Source organism: Xenopus laevis, chromosome 1L (genome assembly GCF_017654675.1).
Source record: "Xenopus laevis strain J_2021 chromosome 1L, Xenopus_laevis_v10.1, whole genome shotgun sequence".
Taxonomy (NCBI): Eukaryota; Metazoa; Chordata; class Amphibia; order Anura; family Pipidae; genus Xenopus; species Xenopus laevis.
The window spans coordinates 65,701,602-65,717,405 of NC_054371.1; positions in this window are offsets into that span (position 1 = coordinate 65,701,602).

Genomic DNA, 15,804 nt, shown 5'->3' on the forward strand with positions numbered 1-15,804 from the left:
TTTTGAGTTTTGTATTAGAGTTTTTCATGTTTTTTTTTTCACTTAATCTCAAATAAAATAAAATAAAAAAAAAGTTTAGAGAAAAAAAATACGATCCGTGAAAAAAAAAGAAATCTGAATGTTAGTAAATAGACCCCTTAATATCTTAAACATTTTTCAACATTTCACAGCACTTTCCCACACCAGCGGTTGTGAGTTTTTTTTTCCCAAAACTGCTACATTTCTAACTATTATTTTCAGGCACAATAGCGTTTGTCTACATCTTTCTTTGGTAGATACAGCTCCACCTTGCAAATGCACTCCTCTTCAATAAGCCATTACATTCCATGTTTGGCTTGATTATGAGATTATTTCCTTCTTAATACTCTTCACGTAATTATGGATTATGACTATATTTGATTTAAATAAAAGAAAGAGGCCACTTCACTAACTGTCACTGCTCCTTCATGCTCCTTCCCACTATTCAAGTCAAATGTGAGGATTTATAAGGGACACTCAAAACAATAGCTCTCATGTTAAGATCTTAAGCAGCTTTGAATATTTTCCACAATATTTGCTTTGCTTTGATGTAGTGGCATAAGACAGGTAGAGGAAATGTTTAATCATTAGAATAATTGCCCTGTTGTTCCTGACCTAAAATCTGTGAGTGCTCTTGAATTAATGGTGTCACACACAGGTAACATGTGACTATGCAGCTGCTTATATTACAATCGAATCACCCAGCAAATATATTTTATAACTTTGTATATACAGAAATGGGATCCGTTATCCGGAAACCCATTATCAAGAAAGTTTAGAATTATGGAAAGGCCATAGACTCCATTTTATCCAAATAATTATTTCCTTTTTTCTCTGTAATAATAAAACAGTACCTTGTACTTGATCCAAACTAAGATACAATTAATCCTTATTGGAAGCAAAAACAGCCTATTGGTTTTTTTTTAACGTTTACATGATTTTCTAGTAGACTAAGGTATGAAGATCCAAATTATGGAAACATCTATTGCCCAGAAAACCCCAGGTCCCGAGCACTCTGGATAACAGTTCCCATACCTGTAATATACGTATATATATTTGTGTATATATATATATATATATATATATATATATATATATATTAATGTGATGGGCGGCACACCGCTTCCAAACCTCACTCAGTTGCATGGTTAAAGCTTACATATATTTTCCAAAAAAGAACCAGCAACACCGGGATATTTTTCAAAATCAAAAAGCATGTATTTATTGAAGCATGTCTTAGAGACATGCTTCAAAAAATACATGCTTTTTGATTTTGAAAAATATCCCGGTGTTGCTGGTTCTTTTTTGGAAAAAAAAAAAAAAAAATATATATATATATATATATATATATATATATATATATATATATATATATATGTGAACCATATTCCACAAACCGCACTCCAAGGACTTTGTAGTGTGAACAAATTCAAAATCTTCAGGAAGGTGAAGACGGCCCGAGTAATGGCGCCGAAACGCCAAAAATAAAGGGTAATTGTTTGTCCTTGGCATGCGGTTTGTGGAATATGGTTCATGTAATTATTTGTTAGACCAGCACCCAGGCATTTTTTGTTCTTGGTTGTGAGTGCACCAGGCTGGACTTTTTGCAAACATTTTCCTCCAATTTGGCTCCAATATATTAATTATTTCCCTGTTTATTACAAAGTTACGTGGGTTTTTGCTTCTTTGACATTTGTTGACACTTCCCCCCTTTGTTCCCCCCTTTGTTCCCCCTGGTTGTTAATTAATTTAACAACATTTTTAGGAGAGACAATGTCTCTTCTATCCCATTTAATGAGCTGTAATGATGCTTTTAGCAGTGCAAAATAGCTTTTCTAAAATGTAAGGGTTATTGTTTTACCCCATCTGACTTTCTTTTTTTTCTGCAAGAATGGACCATACTGTGAACAATCTTTCTGAGAAACTGCCTCATTTAAATTTGAAATATGTTTTCTGCCATTTGTGAAATATTATTATATCTAACAAAGCTCCTTTTTTTGTTTTTTTTCTGTATGGCCTGTGGCAGAGAATTGTTTTAGAACTGAAGTTCTAAGGCCCATAGCAACCAATCAGGGCTGGAACTAGGGGTAGGCAGAAGAGGCACCTGCCTAGGGCACAACAATGTGGGGGCACTGTGCAGATACAAGGGTTGCTACCTTTCCTGGAAAAAAATATCGGCCTTCCTATATATTTATCTTTTTTCCCTATTAATAACAATGGTATCAACCATCATTTTTAGCAGCCACACAGGTAAAATACCGGCCAGGTGGCAACCCTAGCAGTAACCTCTTCTGCCCACCCCTGGTTCATAGTCGCCTCCCTGTGCTGGTCTACCTCTGCTCTTCCCCTCTCCTCTCTAGCCCTCCACTCTGCTGCTTCCCCTCCCCACTGCCTCCCTCTGCCACCTTCTACTTTCCACTCTGGCCCTCCCCTCTGCTGCTTCCCCTCCCCACTGCCTCCCTCTGCCACTTCCCCTCTCAACTCTGGCCTAGGGCGGCCCTGTTGGCTTGGCCTGGCCCTGCAACCAATCAGCAAGTAAGAAAAAAACTACCAGTTTGGTCTATCCCATCTGACAATAAAGACAGAACTCAGTCTAACATACATTTTAAAGATGACCAGCTGTGAGATGGGATATACAGCAATCACCTCCATCCATTAAATAGAGAATGGTTCATCCAATGTCTCAAATAGTGTCCTTACTTTTTTTGGGAAATGAGAACCTAAGTAACCAAAAAAATCACGTTCCCCTATCCTATAGCCAGTAACTGCCCGCTTACAATTTGGGATCCTTAAAACTTTTAGTATGTTATAGAATGCCTTTATTTTTATTTTTTATAGTTTTTGAATTATTTGCCTTCTTCTTTTGGCTACTTCCAGCTTTCAAATGGGGGTCAGTGACCCCCTCTAAAAAAACAAATGCAACCACATATTCATTGTTACTAAAATGCTTATTGTTGAAAATTGGAAATCTTCTGTTATACCAACAATTGAAGAAATTCTTAAAAAAGTGGATTTTAATCTTAAAGATGTGGTGATCTTCAGGCTTTTCAAAAAAGTCTATGGCCTTCGATTTATCCGGAGTCTAAGCTATCAGATGTTTAAATATATTGTATACTCACCTCTCACTAATAATTTTTGACTCGCTGACTCTGCTGGAGAGTAAAATAACAGTAACATCTTCAGATATCATAAACATGTTAATGACAGCATGTCCCGTTGTACCCTTTTCTTTTGTTAAGTTTTGTTGTTTTATAGAAAGAAGACTCCTATTGGAAGATTTTACTTTATTTTATTTAGACATACAGTATCTGTAGTTTCCTAATATGACCCATATTACATTTTCACCAATAAAACCCTCAAAATTGGACTACAATATAGGTAAAATGTGGATGCGACTCCCAGGAAATAAGCAGGGTGGTTTTAACCCTCCCAGTTCCTGAGAGGATCAACTCCATTTGGGAATCAAAACAAAAGCAGGTAAATTATAATTGGTGATAAATAACTCAACACTGAGTGGTTCTAATAGATGGAATTGTTATATCATCCTATTCAGATTCATCTATTATTGTTTTGAAGGGATTTGTATTACTTCCATCAGTATAGACTTCCAGATTACATTGCATCACAAGAATGATATGGATGCGACTTCTGGAATCTCAGTAGGGTGGTTTTAATCCTCCATTTTCCAGAAGGATTTGCTCCATTCAAGAAGGATCTTCAAGTAGATGTAATGTGACTACCTGTCGTTATATAATTTTAGAAGTGTGGATAATGTTATAGTACCATAATATTATAGACCTATTCTGTAGGATGTTTAAACAGGTCCTTATGTAACTGTACTTTATTATGTAAATATATGTTATTGATGTAAGTTATGTCATTTATATGACTGTCATGTCTTTTGAAAAATTCCAATAAAAATTATTGAAAACTAAAAAACAAATGCTCTTTAAGGCTACAAATTTATTGTTATTGCTACTTTTTATTAGCCAACTTTTTATTCAGGGCCTCTCCTATTCATATTCCAGTCTCTTGATCAAATTAATGCTGGTTTCTAGAGTAATTTGGACTTTAGTAATCAGATTGCTGAAATCCCAAACTAGAGAGCTACAGAATAAAAATCTAAAAATCACAAATAATAACAAATGAAATCCAAACTGTCCCAGTATATCACTCTCTACATCATACTAAAAGCTAATTTAAAGGTAAACAACCCCTTTAACACAGAAGTCATGGTACATAGTTGATCACAGAGAAAACCCTGCTGGAATCACAACAGTTTAGCAAGTCTTTAGTAGTGCATTATAGTTCTTCATTGTGACTGTCTTAAAAATTCTAATTAACTTATATCCAATCATTGGCAAGCCTTTCAAGTTACCAGTCAGATCAGCAACATTCACATATAATTGTTCTTCAGCTGTTGCTCAGAGTGTAATAGAAATGGATCTTTGAGTCAGAGTGAAATATAATATGCGCAACAGGTAACAAGCAATCTATGCAGTTGTATATCCATACTTATTTTGCTTGGGGTTGGAGCAGTACCCATCATACACTGTTACTAAGAAATTAGCTAATCAGGTTTAATCATTTCCCAAAATTCACCTTGCCTGCCAGATGAATCTGTTTGTAACATGTCTTTTGCAGTGCTACAGACACTACCATACAAACTACAAAGAAAGGGAGCGCATCAATATATAAGGTAGGGGTCTCCAAGTTAGTATAATATAATAACTCACCATATTTGGGAAGTGGCCCAGGTGCTCCGCCCTGAGCCCTCAGCATAGGATGCGGACAACTGAAACTTCTTTTAAGCAGGCATTTAAAAAGGCAGACTTCCACCAGGCAAAGGTTTTCAAAGTGAAATGTAATTTATTGTATCCTTAGCCTTACCCATTTCGTGTTAAGAAACACCTAATCATAGGCTAACTATAGAGAGACTTTCCAAGGTATTTAAACAAAAGTGCACCAATCAAAAAGCAACGTCAATTAAACACATGAACCAGTGGTAACACATCAATTAGTGAGGAATGGACCAATCACTATCCAGGATTTTTTTTAATATATGTATAGGTGTGGTTAGCAGTTCCACCATTTTTCTTTCTTTTGGGTGCCATATTGGTACACCTTTGTTGGTTGGAAAGCGATATGGTGCCAGGCTCGGATTTTTGGGAGGCCCCCAAGGCCCAGGCCACACCCACATTGGTTCAGAAACACTGGGGAGGCCAGCAGATATAATGTTTTCCAATTTCCAGTGAGCCAATCCCCATTGCTCTGGTCCCAATGATGAAAATTTGAGCGAATAAAATGGAGGGGACAGCGGGTAGGAATAAATATACATATAAAAATATAAAGATAGAAAAGGCGTATACATTTTTTTTATGTGTATACATTTAATTGTAAATATAAAATGCTAGTGAAGATTATATAATTAAAATCCATATTTGTGCAATACATAGTTGGACTCTCTGTATATATCTATGGAATGTTTCTAGACATATATCAAGTGAGTTTTAAATGAATTTTAAATGAATTGTAAATTAATTTCAGGTGGGAATTACATATTTTACATGGACTTTAGTGGAGACTCCATGTCCAAGGCTAAAGGGAGGGCACTAAAGAGAGCAAAACATTTAATTAATGCCAGAAAAGCAATAGCAAGAGTCAAAAAAGATCTTTTTGGTTCGGAAGTAACATGATACATCATACTCATTATTCAGCCCCATAGGGAACCTAGTGGCCAGGAGAAAGATCCAGTTAGTTTCAAAGTATAATAATTTCTTAGAAAGATCCCCTCTGCTCTGATCTGGTGTTATTCTTTGTATGCCCTGAATAGCAAAAAAGTACAGGGAAAGGTAACTGGCAATAGTTCAGTATGGAGGGGGGGGGGTTGACCACCGCAAGCCTTGACGCTGCCCTAGTCAATACTCTCTGCTGCATCCAGAACAGTTAGAGAATATATTTATACATGCACTGATTTAGGCATACACATAGTGGCAGATTTATCAAGGGTCTAAGTAAATATTTGAATTTTCGAAATTGAATTTTTAATTAGATTTTTTTTTTAAGTGGAATTTGACTAGGGAATAGTTAAAATTTGATTCGAGTTTTTAAAAAGATTCCAATTAGATTAGAAACTCGAATCAAAATTCGAGTTTGTGGGTCGATCCCATTTACACGAGTTTTTTGATGAATTTCGATTTGGTCATTTTTTTTTCGAATTTCGAGTTCATGGGAGTTAATGGAAGTTTTTACGAACTCCCATGAACTCTAAATTCGACCCTTGATAAATCTGCCCCACAATGTGTATGACTAATGTTAAAAACACTGTTATTCAGAAGTTGGAAGTGTTTAAACACACCCCTTGGTAAACTGAATTGTTTTTCCCAAGAGCAGTAAAGCAGCTGACAAACCTATTGTTATTGTCTGGTCCACAGAAAACTGTTCCATTTCATAACCATCTGTAAGGCTGGTGGGAGACGTGGCTACTAGGGGAGATTAGTCACCCAGCATCAGTAGCCACGTCTGCCACCACCCTAAGAATTATTGTATAGATTACAAATGTGCCTTTAGCCACAAGGCTCTGCTTTAAAATCTGTATGGGAGTTACTCTCAATTATTTAACTAAAAAATGCAATTCAAATGTAAAGGTGCCTTTGTTATAGCCAATTGAGGACCACTTGGTCACCTCTTATGCAGGAAACAAAGGCATAAGTCACTTTGTGTCAGGGCCGGACTGGCAATCTGTGGGTTCTGGCAAATGCCAGAGGGGCTGCTATAAGGTGCCATAGAAATTCAGTATTTAGTGGGCTGGTGGTGGCTGTTTAGGCCTCTGTGTGGGCAGAGTGGGCCTCTGTGTACCTGAAATGCCAGGGCCTATTTTCATTCTCAGTCCAGGCCTGCTTTGTGTAATTAATATTTAGTAAGTGTAAGACTCTAACATATGTGCAAACATCAAACCTGAGTCTTATACAATGATAGCAATCTCTTGATTACAGAAAATATTCACAGTGCAAAGTAGAACTGCCAGAGATTAAAAAAAACAAAAAAAAAACAGGTTCTACGGTTTATAAGGTAATCAAATATTATATCCAAAGAAGTAATGACTTTACTCTAGAACTGTGGTTCCCGTAATGTGGGAGGGTGCTTTTTTGCTTTTATTCCTTATGTAAAAAATTAATGACAGGTCATTAGAGTCTAATAAACTTTGCCATTTTTAATACCCCAAATCACATTTTCATTAAAAAATGGGGCTATACTATCTGAAAATAAAGTGCGAATGGTTAAGAATAATACATGCAAAATTCTAAATAACACTCTTGCTATTTTGCAAAATAATATTTGTGCATTAGGAACCTTCAATCACACAACAGAAGTTAAAAAACTAAAACCTGCTTGGGAGTGGCTTTTTTTGTCTCAAACTAATGACTCATCAGTTAGGACATTTTAGTACATATGGTGGGCAATGGTCAGATGAGTTTCTAAACACGCGTTGGTTTGGAAAGTTTCTGTTTATGCATATAATAAGCTTTGTTTGCTACAAAACATTACATTTTTGTTATTACATTTTATTTAGGTTTGTCTTTTGCATAAAAGTCCCCCAATTATCCCAGTAAAGTCACAGTAAAGGAGCACCTTCTATACACAGGGGCACTGGATGGCAGCAGGACAAACATTGCTTGAACCATTACCAATTTTAATTTCTTTATTTTGTTAGCACTATACTATATACTGCTGCATACTTCATGTGCCCCACAAACCTGTATTCCTTATTAATTTTAAAGCTCTTTATATTAAACATTTCCTTTTAACACTGGTGTACACCTGCAACGTATTCTGCAAAATCTGGAACTTTATTTATATAAATGCTTTTCCTCTTGGAGCCATTCTCCAGCTCTGACACCTGCTTATTTTGGCAGTGAACCAGTTCTCATTTTAGGCCCGGTGCCCTGAATTCTTACCATCTCCTGAAGTTAGTGAGAAAAGTTGACTAAAATTTGACATCCTCTTCTACATCCCCTGCTTTATACTTGTTTTTAAAAAAAACAATTCTAAAGATGAAATTGATGATTTGTAGATGGAGTTGCTCTTATAAAACAATGCAAAATGTCTGAACCAAGTTTTGTTTATATGATTGTAATATAAAATCTTTGGACACACAAAATAATGCAGGATTTCTAAATCATGATGGCAGCTTAGTTCTCTAGTATGTTACTTCGTTAATGTCAGGAAGGCAGGGGCCACTGTGGGCCACTAAGGGCCTCTGGTCCTGATTTAGTGATTAGCACACAACAAGATTTTACAGTCCTTCTTAGGACTCTTACAGGAACAGTTCAGTGTAAAACTAAAAAACTGAGTAAATAGATAGTTTGTGCAAAATAAAAAATGTTTCTGATATAGTTAGCTAGCCAAAAATGTGATGTATAAAGGCTGGAGTGACTGGATGTCTAACATAACAGAACATAACACTACTTCCTGCTTTTCAGTTCTCTAACTCTGTGTTTGTCAGCAACTTTAAAGAGCAGCTGACACCAAAAAAAAAAAAATAAATAAATAATACTTCATCTAAACCTACCTATAGGTCATTCAAAAGATTTTCTCCTTAGAGTTTTCTTTTGCACAGTAAATGCAATACTCAGTTTTTCTACCCGACTGTCTCCGACTGTTTCTCTCCCCTGCTTCCTGTTTTCAGTGTGGCTGGATGACGTCATCCATGGGAGGAGCTTTGAGCTTCATTTGCCCTTACTTTGAGCCTGCGTAAGTCGACCACGTGACCCTCCCATGTGACAACAGTTGCTGGTCTCTCTACAAGGAAAGCCGGAGCAGGCGTTTCCTATTGGCCGGCGATGTCACATGGTGCGGCGCAATGCGTGATGACGTCACGCGCGCCCGAAGCAGTAAGGGCAGAATCTCTTCAAGCAAGCAGACGCGTCGGATTGGCTCTTACAGTGATTGGCTCTTACAGTTTTTTTTTTCCAGCAGGAGGCGTTGTCGACAGGAAGCGCTGAATGGACTAGCCAACATGGATACCTCAAAGGCTGAACTGAAGATCGCCTTGTTTAGGTAAGAGAATCATCGTTTTAAAGAAAAAAAAGCACAGTAGCCATGCTGACAGGATGCAGAAACCCACAGGCAGGATAGAAAAAAAAAGAAAAAAGTGTCAGAATCGCTTTAAGGGGGCCCACATGGGACATAACTGTTTAGTGAGTTTGCAATTGATCCTCAGCATTCAACTCAGATTCAAAAGTAAACAGTTATGACCCATGTGACCCCCCCCCCCCCCCCTCAAGTCACTGATTGGCCACTGTCTGGTAACCAATCAGTGCAAATCAAGAGCGATGCAAAGCAGGAAGTTGTGTTCTGACAATTGTGTTAGATATCCCATCACTCCAACCTTTTTACATTAAAATTTTGCCTAACTAACTATATTAGAAACATTTTTATTTTGCACAGCCTATTTATTTACCCAGTTTTTATTTTTATACTGAACAATTCCTTTAAGAAACTGCCACATAAGTGGGATCCTCCAGCAGCTCAGAGAACAATCTGTAATATGATGTAAAGTTATCCTTGGCTGGCAGGCTGTATATATTAATTGTATTTAAATGTAGGGTGCAAATCAACCTTTCCTCTGTGTGTGATTGTGGATCAAAGAGAGTTTGGTATTACAGCCCATTCTGTCCTGACCCTGAGTGGAGGCAAGCCAAAATCATAGTATAACTGTTCTCCCATTTTGTGGACACACAGGACTCATGTAGCACCACAAATAAGGATATCAGTGCAGGATTTCCTTCAGCAGCAGAATAGGGCTACATGTGGCTTAAAGGACAAGAAAAATGAAACTAAACAAGTAGCTAGAAATGTTGTACATTTTGTTTTAGGCTTCTGTGCCAGCCCCAGACTACCAAAGCCCTTCATCTTCATTAAAAAGGTGCTGTTCATTATGCGATTGTTTGCTCTGCAGTGAATGGTGGCCACCTGCATACTTGGGGAGTATTGTGCTGACAAGAATTTATTCACTAAAAACTTATCTCGTATTTATAAATACATGAATAAACTCCATGTCCAATTTGACCTTATTAATTAAAAAACTAAAATCAATCGAATTGGGAAAAAACCCGATAAAATTTAAGCAAAACCTTTATTGTCTGATTTTTTCAGACTCTATTCTTGAATAGCATGATTTTTTTCAGGTTTTTGCCCAAAAACCCAGTGCGAACCATAATAACTATTGCCTCTTCCATTGTCTTATACAGGACCTTGAAGGGTCTGAGATGGCGGATTCAGGATTTCTGCAGCATCGGGGTTTATTAAATCTCAATAAATTCTAGGTTTTTTTTTTTAAGAAAAATTTGAGGTTTTGCCCCAAAAAACCCAACCAGATAAATTTGAGGTTTAGAAAATAACCCCCCTAATATGTTATATAATGGCCAATTCTAAGCAACTTTTCAATTGGTCATTATTATTTATTTTTTATAGTTATTTAATTACTTGCCTTCTTTTTCTGGCTCTTTCCCGCTTTCAAAAGAGGGTCACTGACCCCATCTAAAAAACAAATGCTCTGTAAGGCTACAAATGTATTGGCATTGCTGCTTTTTATTACACACCTTTCTATTCAGACCCTCTCCTATTCATATTCCAGTCTCTTATTGAAATCAATGCCTGTTTGCTAGAGTAATTTGGACCCTAGAAACCAGATTGCTGAAACTGCAAACTAGAGAGCTGCTGAATAAAAAGCTGAATAACTCAATAACCATAAATAATAAAAAATGAAAAACAAATGCAAATTGTGTCAGAATATCACTCTCTACGTCATACTAAAAGTTAACTCAAAGATGACCAACGCCTTTAATATAATTGCTATTAAACTCATAGCTATTGGGATTGGGAAGCATACTGTATATGTAGGAAAACTAACCACCCATATGAATCTGAATTTGTGTGCTGACCTAGAGCCATATAGAATAGTCTGCTTGACTTATATGGCTACTACTATATAACTAGTGGATATTTAAACACCTACAACACTGACAAAAGTTTTCAAGCTATTAAAGGCCATTAAAGGAGAAGTGCTGGTATGAATAAACTCTGCTATCTGTCAGCAAGTAATATTTAACTGCAGTACAATTCCCCCTTGCCTAAATTCATAACTGTTCCACTATGTCTCCTTGGGCCCCAATGAATTGCTTTACATTATGCTGATAACTTTTCTGGCACAATTATGGCTTAATAAGTGAATATCTTATCTGGGCCAGAACCATTTGTGTTAATTTAAAACCCGACAAACAAAGAAAATGACTTAGATCACATCCTAATGCACCAGACATAAAAATTAACTTCAGTAGCTATTTTTCAAGCAGCCTTCTGTCTGCACCAGTATATTCAAAGTGTATAATGCAAGAAGTCTGAATAAATGACTAGCTCATTCCTAAACCTGTTATAAACACTCACAGGCTAAGATTAGTGAATAAAGGACTCTGTCCAAAACCCTTCTCTCCGCTTCCAAGTAATCAGCGCTTCTATGCGCGTAGGAATCCTATTTAAAATCAGATTGATGTGACAAATCTTGGACAACCTCCCTGCTCCAATTCTTGGCATGGATAGCAACTACAGAACGACTTTGGCAGAATAAAAATGTGAGTGAATGTGCATATGTGATAGAGTTGCTGAAAGTACTTTGGATGAGTTCTTAGAGAAAAAGCTAGTAGACATCTGTGCACAAGGGAATCCCACTTGGAACTATGAAATATTATATGAGACGCAATCTTCCCTGCAGATTAAGCATCCAAAACTGTTTGTACATACACAAAAACAGAGATGTGGAATATTCCCCCACAATCGTGTAATCGTCAAAATGCATAACGTAGTACAACTGTTTATTATAGCACAGAAAATATCTTTGTGTACCCCTAAGGTGACACAAACAAGAACAAAAGAGCCGGCAGGGAAGGAGTTTGGTATAATACGCTTATATAAAATGAAGATACATCAGCTCAGTGTCTTCAGAATTATTCAGTGTGGAAATCAAGCGAAATGTGTTGGATTTCATTTACCACAGGTAATTTTGGACCTCAGAAATGGCTAATATTGCCTCTTAAAGAAGAAATTTATAGGCATTAATTGGAGGACGGAGAGAAGCCTTTTTGCCTCAAAGAGCCCATCAGCAAGCTGTCCTATCTGTTTTATCAGTAAGCAAAGCTGAAAACAAATAACAGATGGGGCTGTCCCTCGGCAGCAGCAGCAAAGGAATGCTTATGAAATATAGCACAATCTCTCTTTCGTATATAATGCCTCGAGTAGGTGAAGATCAGAAGAGGAGATGTGTGAGGGAAGATGAATGATTGCTTCAGATCAAAGATGATTTAGTTCCCGTAAACTCAACGTTAGACTGGAATCTGTGACCATCAACGCTGCATTTTATAAGCGCTGTAGCAGGGAAAGGTAACGGTTGATATTGAAGCAATAGTATTGGAAAGAAATGGAAATGTTGTCACTGTCCTGATACAATGTGGATTCCACTTGTGGCATTGTGCAGATGCATTGCTGCAGGGAACAGAAATGATGGTGTTTGGAACTGCTTCTAAGAAGCTTTCAAGATTTAAGATTCAGGCGTTATTTATTAAAGTCTGAATGCCAAAAACTCAAAAGAATTCGTGTTTTCTTTAGTATTAAATCTGAATTTTTAGTGGAAACAAAAAATCTTGAATTTTTTCAAAATGTATTATACCATGAGGATGGAAAAAGTCAGAATCCAAAAATCCTCCATCTCAGTCCTGCCAAGGTTGTATATAAGTCAATCGGAGATGTCCCTAACCTATTTGGAAGTTTCTGTGGTCTGTGCTGGATTAAGGCCGAAAATCTGACTATTTTGGGCTTTTCAGGCAAAAACTCAGACCTTTCGGGAATAGGCCCGAAAAAATCTAGCGATTCAGGAAAAGAAAATCCTAAATAATCGTACAATCTATTTTATCGAGTTTGTCCCCGATCCGATTAAATTGTGATTTTTTTTTTTTATAATAAATCAGGTCCAATAATGGATTCTAGTTTGGTCAGACTTTTTTTTATTTAAATACTTGGATTTTGATAAATAAGGCCCTCAATGTTTTATTTTCATATGTACATAGTACAATGAAATTCCTACTTGAATGAATTGTTTCACACAGTGGTGTAACTACCAGGGGTGCAAAGGGTGCGATTGCACCCGGGTCCACACCCTGTTGGGGCCCACAAAGCCGCAATGACTTTTACAGTGCACACGCCAGCAGCATTCTGGTGTAAGATTCATAGGGAGGAGGGCCCGACAGGGAGGCCTGGGTGGCCATCCTGTACCAGGGCCTGCCAGCGAGTAGTTGCGCCACTGGTTTCACAGACTAGACAATTAACACTCAGTGCAACATTACAATGCTAAAATAAATGACAATAAAGTGCTCTTTACTCTAGCTATATACAATTAAGTTGCAGTAAGGTCTGTCTGTCTAAATACAGTAAGCTGCTAATAAACTGACTCACTGTAATTCATATATCTTGTTTGCTGTGTAGAAACAAAACTAAAATAAAACAGCTTAAACTATTACTATATTATAGTATCAGCGTAGAGAGGTACATTTCTGTAGCAGGGCTTCTGACTTTACCTTGCAGCGTATTCCCTACCGATACACATCAGATCAATTTTCTCTCCCTCCTACACACAAGGGAAAACTGCCCATAGCTGCTAGCATCAGAATGGATGACAGATGGATTTCTTGGCATCCCACGCAGCCTGGAAATGGAGAGGATAGTAGGAGAGGAATAAAAGGCCACATTATCAGTGGTTAGATATGTATTGTGTGCCATGAGCAGATCTCCATCATTTGTTCCTAATAATGCTGCAGGTGGACGCAGGATGGAATTCAATCCACTGCTACAGAGATTTTATTGATTTGAAAGAAGACAAATTGGTAATATGAATCTGTATTCAACATTGTGTTATTAATGTGTCCCTAGATTCCACTTAGGACATTATGCCAGAGAAGTAAACAATTTATTTCCACTCTCCTTCTCTTTCCCAATTACTATATAAAAAAAACAAGGATAGGGAGGTTCCATGACCTAAGTGCACCTACTGGTCCACAAAAGTTTCTATGCCAAGTTATCTTTTAATTTTACCCTTACTGAACTCTGATCCACTGGACCTACCTTCCTCCTGAAGCATACACAAGTTAGTTAAGTGTCCTGCTTTGACCAGTGGGAGTTCTGGACCCAACTAACAACATGGGCACAAATAAAACTCATCAACTGTTGTTATTCCACCAAGGATTCTCTGTTGAACTGTGCTTTTAGTCTCTGTAAAATCAGTAGAACTACCAGAAACCTATTATCCAGAGAGCTCCAAATAGAGCTCCATAGAGTCAATTTAAGATAGTAATTTTTAATTTTATAAAATTATTTCCCTTTTCTCTGTAATAATAAAGTTGTCCTAATTAAGATGCATGAGCATATTAGTGGCAAAACAATTCTATTGGGTTAATATGTAAATGATTTTAGCAGACTTTGTGGGTTATTTATTTAAATCTAAATGGTAAAATCTCAAAATATTTGAGGCTTTTTTTCCGAGATCTATTAAACCCCAATACTGCAAAAGCCTGAATCTGAAAATCCTCCATGTCAGACCTGTTGAGGTTCTGCATAAGTCAATGGGAGAAGCACCTATCTCAATATGAAGTTTTCGAGGTCTTGTGCTGTGTTTCTTGTACAATAATGTTTTTTCAGGACACTTGTTTTGTTAATGTTAAGTATTGCTTATATATGTTCATCAAATTGTGTTGATGTTTGCACTGTTTTTTACTTTTTTTTGAAAACTTTTTTAGTTTTTTCATCAAAATAACAACACCTTCGAGCATGCCTTAAAAAAGCACAATTAAAATTTACAATGCAATAAACTGTCTAAGAATCAATATTACATTGTGAAATGTGATTTTTTTTATTTTTATTTGTTCAAATTTGTTTCTCATTTGTGACTTTTATTACATTTCCCCCTAGAAGTAGTACAAAGTCCAAAATAAATAATAATATTTTCAGGATTGAACCATACAGGGACAATCCATAGAAAAAAAAATGTCCAAATTCACTCCTTGCACTTCCATATAGTTGTGCTCAAAGCCACTCAGTCCCTCCTGCCTTCTGTTATGAATCAACAGAGCCTTTTAATACAGGGGATCCCTTTGCACCCACCATAAATAGGGGCAGCATGCTTGAACCTAAAGAATTGGGCACAGACAGGGCTGCCATTAGAAATCAAGGGGCCCCGTACAACAAAAGACACTGACGACCAAGCTCCACCACATATCCCACCCACTCCACATCGCAGTTAAAAGACCACACAGACATCAGCGCTAAAAAAGTAACCACCCCCCCCACACAAGTTATAAAAAGCTATTGATGGTCAGGGCCCCCTTATAAAAAAATTGGGGCCCCAAAAAAAAATTTTTTTTTTTTTTTAAAAAACATTGGTGGCAGGGGCCCCCTTATAAGTTAAAAACGAATTGGGGCCCAAAAAAAAAAATGGTGGCAGGGGCCCCCTTACACGTTAAAGAAAATTTGGGCCCCAAAATTTTTTTTTAAAAAAAAACATTGGTGGCAGGGGCCCCCTTACAAGTTAAAAAAATTGTGGCCCCCAAAAAAAATGTTAAAAAAAGATTGGTGGCAGGGGCCTATAGAATATTAAAATAATACATTGGTGGCCAGGGGATTAAAAAAAAAAAAAAACACACAAACTGGTGTTCAGTAGAATTGAACTCATGGCTTCAGTAC